The 8,268-nt window shown below is 36.2% G+C and overlaps 1 pseudogene; it reads left to right on the top strand.

The window, feature by feature from the left end:
- Nucleotides 1-735: 735 nt before the first annotated feature.
- Nucleotides 736-1,287, top strand: LOC112860768 (small ribosomal subunit protein uS2 pseudogene; annotated as a pseudogene).
- Nucleotides 1,288-8,268: the final 6,981 nt, after the last annotated feature.

The raw sequence follows: 8,268 nt of genomic DNA, 5'->3' as shown, positions 1-8,268 counted from the left end.
GCAATATCTGATTAATAGATATAGATATAGATATAGATATAGATATAGATATAGATATAGATATAGATATAGATTTTGTGTGTGTGTGTGTGGTTTTTTGTTTTTTTCTCAGATTTTCTTATTTATAAGTTCTTACATTTTAGAACATGATCTCAGAATGACTTCATGCATGTAATATTATTATTAGTCACTATCTTTTTTGCATATAAAAATTTTCCATTATATGTCCCATGAACTTTAGAAAATCTTGTATTTGTCAGCCATATTTGTGTACCTTATATGCAGGTTTAGATTAAAATTCTATCTCCTAATAAATAACATAAATAATTATCTGAATTCCATTTTTTTCTTGTTGACCATCTGTTACTTTAAACTCTTTTGGGGCATTTAATTTTATCCGTAACATAATCTACATTTTGAGATTTTATTACATATTCTCGATGTGTCACTTACGTTTGTCCCATTGACCTTTCCCTAGAGCACCAACCACATACAATTCATTATCATGAAGCAAAGCCTGACTCATGAAAACTAAATAGTAAATAAATAAACTATGCCATACTTTTATTTTTTTAAATTTTTTTAAAGTTTATTTATTTATTTTGAGAGAGGGAGAGAGGGAGAAGGAGAGAATGAGCAGGGGAGGGGCAGAGAGAGAGAGAGAGGGAGAGAGAGAATCCCAAGCAGGCTCCATATTGTCAGCACAGAGCCCAATGTGGGGCTTAAACTCAAACCATGAGATCATCAGCTGAGCTGAAATCAAGAGTTGGACACTTAGCCTACCGAGCCACCAAAAGGCACCAAAAGGCATCTTATGTTAACCTGCCTACCTTCGCTCTGTGTAACACGGACTCTCCTCTGTGCCATGTGGACATTGCCATCCCTTGCAACAACAAGAGAGCTCACTGGGTGGGTCTGAAGTGGTGGATGCTGGCCCCCTGGAAATTCTATGCATGTGTGGCACCATTTTTCGTAAAACCCATGGGACGTCATGGCTGACCTCTAATTCTACAGAGATCCTGAAGAGATTGAAAAGGAAGAGCAGGATGCTGCTGAAAAGGATGTGACCAAGGAGGAATTTCAGGGTGAATGGACGGCTCCAGCTCCTGAGTTCACCGCTATTCAACATGAAGTCGCAGATTGGTGTGAAGGCTTTCAGGTGCCCTCTGTGCCTATTCAGCACTTTCCTACTGAAACTGGAGTGCTCAGCCTGGCACTGAAGACTGGTTTGCAGGTCCCACTGCTCAGGCCACTGAATGGGTAGGAACAACCACTGAATGGTCTTAAGCTGCTTTTCTACAGAGCAAACAAAAAGGAAATAAGGTTGACGGAAACTAAACAGTTTCTAAAAAACAAAACAACAACAACAAGAATGCATTCGTGGGCCGCTTCACCTTCTCCAAGGAAAGACCCCAGATACCACTGGGCTCCCAGCACCTCCCACTTTTAAAATATGTGTTAGATATACTTTTCTAACATGATTTCAAAAAGTTGTGGTTTAATTTCTCAAGATTTTATATAATATTATATAATAAATTGGTTATCATGTTGTGTTATTTGGAACATACAAAATGACTGATGTAGTGAATCCTACAAATACTGACAGATGAACATGCAGTTATCCCCCACCTCTGTGACTTCAACCACAGCAGATCAATTTAAACTTAACAATATAAAATCCCTCTCTGTCGCTGTCTCTATCCCTGTCTCTGTCTTTCTCTCTCTTGCACACATACACACACATACACACACACACACCCATTGTGAAAGAAACTCTATTTCTAGGTAAATACTCTGATACTCTGTGACCTCTGATGTTCAGTGTGTCCATAGCAAAAGCATTTTTACCTTGGTAAATGGCAATTCAGATAAAGATTATAATAGCCTAAATTTAGCCTATTTTTTGAGCATGTAAGTCATAGTCATTAGAATGTTAACAGAAGTGGTAAATGTAAATCCATATGTGCCCTTCAGTGGTAGGGTATGCCTTCTGACCTCCCCATCTACCATCTTCTCTGGTATGTAATCAAAAGTCACACACTGGACTCCCCTCTGTTCGTTCAGTATGCCAGCTGTATTCCCACCATAGGGCCATTTCACTGACTCTTAATTCTTGCCTCCAAAGTCCATAGGCATAAATACCTCACCTCTTTCTAGTCATGGCTCAACTATTATCTCCATAGGGAGCTATATGAAGATAGCCAATTCACTAATTTCAACATTTATTTAAACAACTATTGCATGAGAAGGACATAATTAAGATTAATGTTGCAGTATTTCATTTGTGAGATAGTATGAGCTTCGCCCAACTCATTGGTAGTCATGATGGATATAAAGGGATGTATAAGAGAAATGTTAAGGTGTGCACAACTTAGATCTTAGTGAAAAATTGGATTCAGAGAACTGAACAAGAAAATTTCTAGACTCACACCCTTATTTATGGTTTTGATCATTCAGTTCATGGTATTAATAGGAAAGGGAGTAAGTTTTAAAGAAAAATAATTAATATAAGTGGGAATTCTTTCATGACCCAAGTTTAATCTGTTAAAATAACATTCGACTATCATATATTCTCCTAAATGAACATTCTTAACATTTTTCCTTTTTAAAAAGTTTCACTGTTATTGATGTAGTTCAAGTTATACATCCATTTATATATGTATCTAATCACTAGTGACTCAGTACTAAAGTTTAAGTAAGACTGTATTGGGGTACCTGGGTGGCTCAGTCAGTTAAGCATCTGGTTCTTGATTTTGGCTCAGGTCATGATCTCGCAGTTCTTGGGATCAAGACCTGTCTTGGGTTTCACACCATCTTGGTAGTCTCTCTCTTTCTGCCACTCCCCTGCTTGCACTTTTGCTCTCAAGGTAAATAAATAATCATTAAAAAAAAAAAAAGAATAAACTGAATTTTATATGTGCCTAGGGGGAAAATGTAAATTATATTGTAAAAAATAATGAAATTTGAATATGTCATTATTTTCATATGTCCAGAAAATTGATGATCTAGTATTACAATACCACATTTTTGTAATATACAACATTAGTGTAATTATCTCAGAAAGTATATCCTTGTATTAGTCAATTTGCCAGGTGGATATTGTTGGCACATTCAAATTGGTGTAACTTGAAAAGAGCATAATAAAGGGAAATATTTCAGGGGAGTAGGCACGGCATAGGGAAAACATAAGGCATAATTCAGTAGCCTGGAGATTAACGTTAACAGAGATGTAATTCTCCCAAAGAGAGGGAGAAGGTTGTTACCAAACCCCAAGGGAGAGAACCTTCCGAGGAATAGTTCATAACTTACAGATGAGGGACACAGCCAAACCCAGGTGATCCTGCAGGGGAAAGATAAGAGAGTATCCTGCATTCACTTCCCTGCTCTAATCTCTTAGCAGATTTACCTTTAATCAAACCAAGAAGCCCCAGGACAAAGAAAACTATTGATACAGCTTATTTAGATCAGTTTCCCAGGACAGTGAGTCAGCAGAGAGAAACTTCTAGAGTAAATATGAGAGGATACATAGAAGATGGCCAGTACAATCTTTTTGAAGTTTGCTATTTGCCAATATAAATATGTTAAGAAATTTTCCCCAAGTTAGGAAACTGTAGCCTGTGATGATATATGTATAACATAAACTTACACATACAACTACATTTCTCAAATTTTCTGAAATTCTCAAAAGGCAAACATCAATTAATGCCTGCATATTTTTCAACATTAATATAATACAGCACACTATTAAAATACAGTGCATTTTGTGCATTAATATGTTTTCAGTGAAAATTATCTATATTTCCAAAATGAAACCAATGTATTTTTTGAGTCACAACAGCATCAGAATTTTGGTGAAAATATTCAATGCCTATATTTGCCTTCAAAAGAGCTTACTAAAATACCGTCAAAGAGAGAGAATTTTGATTTTCATTTTTTGAAATATATTTTTTTCACATATTAATTTCATATATTTAGTTCATGTGAAAAAAGCTTAAGTTCTTTTATTAACTAGTCAAGACAAAAACTTATTATTAGAGTATGGAAATTTTATTTGGTAAGAAGAAACATTTTGCATCTATTAAATAGTATTAAACAGTGAAGTGTTTCAAAGTTGCTTTAACAGAGAAAAATATAATACACATAATAACAGAATAAGAGAGAAAGGGCAATGGGCTCCTACTTTACCACCATGGTGCTAAAGTTATACTTATTGATTGCCTAGTTTTTATTACCTTTCCTAATATCGGAAGCCTAAATGGTGCGGCTATTGGAATTTAAATTATCAACTAGAGAAGAATGTTTGCTTTTACTGTAGCCCCAACTTAGAAATCATAAATCCAAGTATACAGAACAAAAATTTAACTACTTTATTTTCCGACTTCCATCACTCACCCTTCTAGCATGCTTGTAAACAGCATCATTCTCATTGTTGCATCTTGGACTATCCCATGCCTTGACCAGTCCTCAATGCAATTTCCCCATTGTCCAATTTCATGTTCCTTTTCCTCTCATCACTGTATTTCATGGGGCATAATGTTACACATTTGGTTGTATATGTATAGTTTCTCTACTGTGTTGAGTCTAAGCACAGTTCCTTAGAAGTTAGGAAGAAAATCACAAATTTATTTATATTCCCCACCTATTACTTTATGGTTTCTAATTACAAATATCTATAGAGTTATTGGCCAGAATCCTTTTTTAGCCTTGTTTTTTACTTCTGTAGTTTCAGATTTTTTCTGTCCTTAAAACTTTCATCCAAAGACTGGTCCTTTCCTTCACTCTCAGGAGATTATCTTGCTTACTAGTCACAGAAATACAAAATACAAAATAAATAAACTAAATAAAATAAAATAAAATAAAAGCATAAGATAAAATAAAATTAAATGAAAAATAAAATACTATCAGATACAGTTTACTTTTCTGTCCCCAAAAAGCCTTACAAACTTTGTGCATCTGCATGTATCTTCTCTGCCTCCATCACCTGCAGTTGGAGACGTTGTTCTGCTGGAGCAGATGCCTTCCACCCTTCTCAAAGTCGCAGCAGTACGTATCCACTGACACTGTCTTCTCCCACTCTGTTACCAAATTCCTTTTTATCAGCATCTAAACATCTTCACATATTTTCCATCTTAAACAAACAAAATCCTGATCTTCAACAGAAATAGCCAAATAAAAGTGTTCTCCTAAGAGTAAGATTTTGTTCACATCATTTATTCTATCCAATTTTACTTGATCTTTTGCTTTCTCTTTTAGGCATATCTATGAAGACAGTATAGTCATTATTGGCATGACTATAAAATAAACATTTTTTAAGTCACTGAGATATTTGGGCCTGCTTTTTACTCCAGAACAATCTAATATATCTGACCTGGTACAGAAAATTATTCCTGGAAATAAAATAGTGTAATAAAAAATGAGTAGATGTATGGCATTGGGTTAAATACTAGCATGCAGACCTCAAGGAAATCGTTTCAGTGGATGGATTCATGGTGATCCATGTTAGGCAGTATACAACATTGATAAAACTGCTGACAGAGATAACTCAGGATGCAGATCATGTACCAAATAAACATCTAAAGGAGAAAAGAATGATATCATATGTTGGTTTCTGGAAGATGCATTTAATAAGATAATTCCAATAAGATATGATCTCAGAAAACAAATTGGCTCATTTTCAAGCAGAGGAAAAGAGTAATAGAGGGGATCCAAAAACTTTGAGGTATTGATGGTTTTTCAACATCAAATACTAAATGTATATATTATATATGTATATATATATTATATATACACACATATATATGTATATATGTATAACATATTAAGTACATATATATGTGTATATGTATATATATGTATAATGTATGAAGTGAAAAAGGTAATTAGATCTCTGCCTCAGTAGGAAGAATTAAAGAGTTGCACTTTTGCACGAACTTTAAAGTTTCCCAATATATTATGACAGTAGTACAAAGTAAATTATTTCAGATGGAAAAAATGCTCAGGGAAAAGCAACTGTAACCTGGATGATAGAGAGGGCAATGCTTGGTGCCAGCATTTCATCTCTTCCAAACGATCTTAACTCACTATAATCTGACCTTTTTGCTTACTGCTTCTCCAAAACAATCTTCTTCAGGATATCAATATGTTCTTTGTCATTTTCTCTAACAGATATCTTTTTGGCTTATTCTCATTGATGTCTTGTCACAACTGGCAGTATTGCTTATGTACTTCTTGATGTTCTTCTTTTGGTCTCGATGACTCCATATTCTGGTTTCCCTCTTAGCTATGGCCCATTTATTGTTATTACACCTATGCATACCCCTTTTGTAGTTGTCCCAAGGTCCTTGGGCATTCTGTTCTGTTTTTTTTTTCACTTTGTTTTCTTTGCTTCAGTTTTCAAGTCTTCTACCGGTATATCCTCTAGTTCAGAAATTCTTTCCTCAGCCAAGTCCAGTCTACTAGAAAGCCCATGAAAGGCATTGTTCATTTCTGTTACTGTGTTGTTATTTTTTTTTAAATTTTTTTAATGCTTATTCATTTTTGAGAGACAGGGACAGAGCATGAGCGGGGAAGGGGCAGAGAGAGAGGGAGACACAGAATCTGAAACAGGCTCCAGGTTCTGAGCTGTCAGCACAGAGCCCCACGTGGGGCTTGAACTCACCAACTGCGAGATCATGACCTGAGCCGAAGTTGGATGCTCAACTGACTGAGCCACCCAGGCGCCCCAATGTGTGTGTGTGTGTGTGTGTGTGTGTGTGTGTGTGTATGTGTGTTTAATCTCTAGTACTTTTAGTATTTTCTTAGGATTTCCATTTCTCTGCTTACATTGCCCATCTGTTTTTATATGCCTTTGACTTTATGCATCAGATCCTTCCGCATATCAATCAGAGGTATTTTAAATTACTAGTCTGCTAATTTAACATCTCTGACATGTTTGGTTCTGAGGCTTGCTCTGTCTCTTCAAATTGTGTTTTCTGTTTTGTGGTATGCCTTCTAATTTTTTCCTGATAGCCAGACGTGATATACTGAGTAAAAGGAGCTTCTGCAAATAGACCATTAGTAGTGTGGTGGTGAGGAGTTGGGAGAAGGAAAGTTGTTCTAAAGTCCCATTAAGGAGGCTCTTTTAACGAGCCAACGTCTCTGTACTGTGAACTTCATAAGGGTTTCTCAGTTTTTTCCCATACCTTAGGCAAGACAGGATGGCTAGAATAAACTAGAGTTGGATATTTTTCTTCTTCGAGGTGGAAGGCAAAAGCAGGCTGGAGTTGGGTATTTCTTTTCCCCCAGGTGCATTAGATTCAGATAATACACAGCAGGTTAGGTTCTAGCTGACTAGTTTTCCCTAACGGCCAACCTTGTTAAGAAGGAAAGAATATCCTGGCCTATTTCAAAGTGGTTCTTTTTCCCCTCCCCCTGCCAGAAGGAAGTGCAGAGATCCGTTCTCCCCCCCCCCCCCCAGCCCCCCAGTATATACTGTGGGAATCTGGCCAACCTCCTGGAGGAAAATCTCACAGTGTAGTGAGGCTTTTTCTGATTGGTTCCCCAGGAGTTTTTAACTCTCAGAGTTGTCCTCACGGAGCCTCCAGCCATCGGTGATTACACTTGGGGTTTTCCTCCCTATTCTGGTTCCAGCAGCAGTTTCTACTCCCGGATTCTTAGTTCAGGTAGGACATGACTCTCTATACTCACCTGTCTCTTCAGTCTTAAGGACAGCAGTTTGCACTGTCTTCCCCTTTCTTATGAATCTGGGAAGTATTGTTAGTTTTCATTTTGTTCAGCTTTTCACTTATTAGGATGCAGGGTGGCTTCTGTGTACCTTACAGCTGAACCAAAGCCCACCAATTTTCTGTGTGGTTTCTCTTGTTGTTCTCACAAATGTTAGAGATCTCATTTTTCTGTTCTAGGTTTTCTTCTCCACACTCAACTCTGCATTATCACATATTTGTGTTTACTGAAAGTTCCCCCAGATCTATCTTTCTGGTTCTTATTATTTCTGGAACTTATTAACTATTAATCTTACTGTCTTCTGTACATTATTTTTGAGTTACCAAAAATGAATAAAAGCCCATAGTCAGAAATAAGTGTTCAGTGGGTAGTAAACTACTGATATTTGCAAATGCACCCTGACACAACAAAAGTTATTGATATAAAATTAAATAAAATTGTTAAATAAAATATATGTCAAAAAATCTCTTGAGAATTTAGAATGTGGTACAGCTATAAAACTTAACTAATTGAGAAAAGATATAAAATGTATAAGCATTGAGCCAT

Source organism: Puma concolor, chromosome A1 (assembly GCF_028749965.1).
Source record: "Puma concolor isolate L17-30 chromosome A1, mPumCon1.1.hap2, whole genome shotgun sequence".
NCBI lineage: Eukaryota > Metazoa > Chordata > Mammalia > Carnivora > Felidae > Puma > Puma concolor.
The sequence above is the reverse complement of the archived record's forward strand: the minus strand, read 5'-3'. Positions and strand labels throughout refer to the sequence as shown.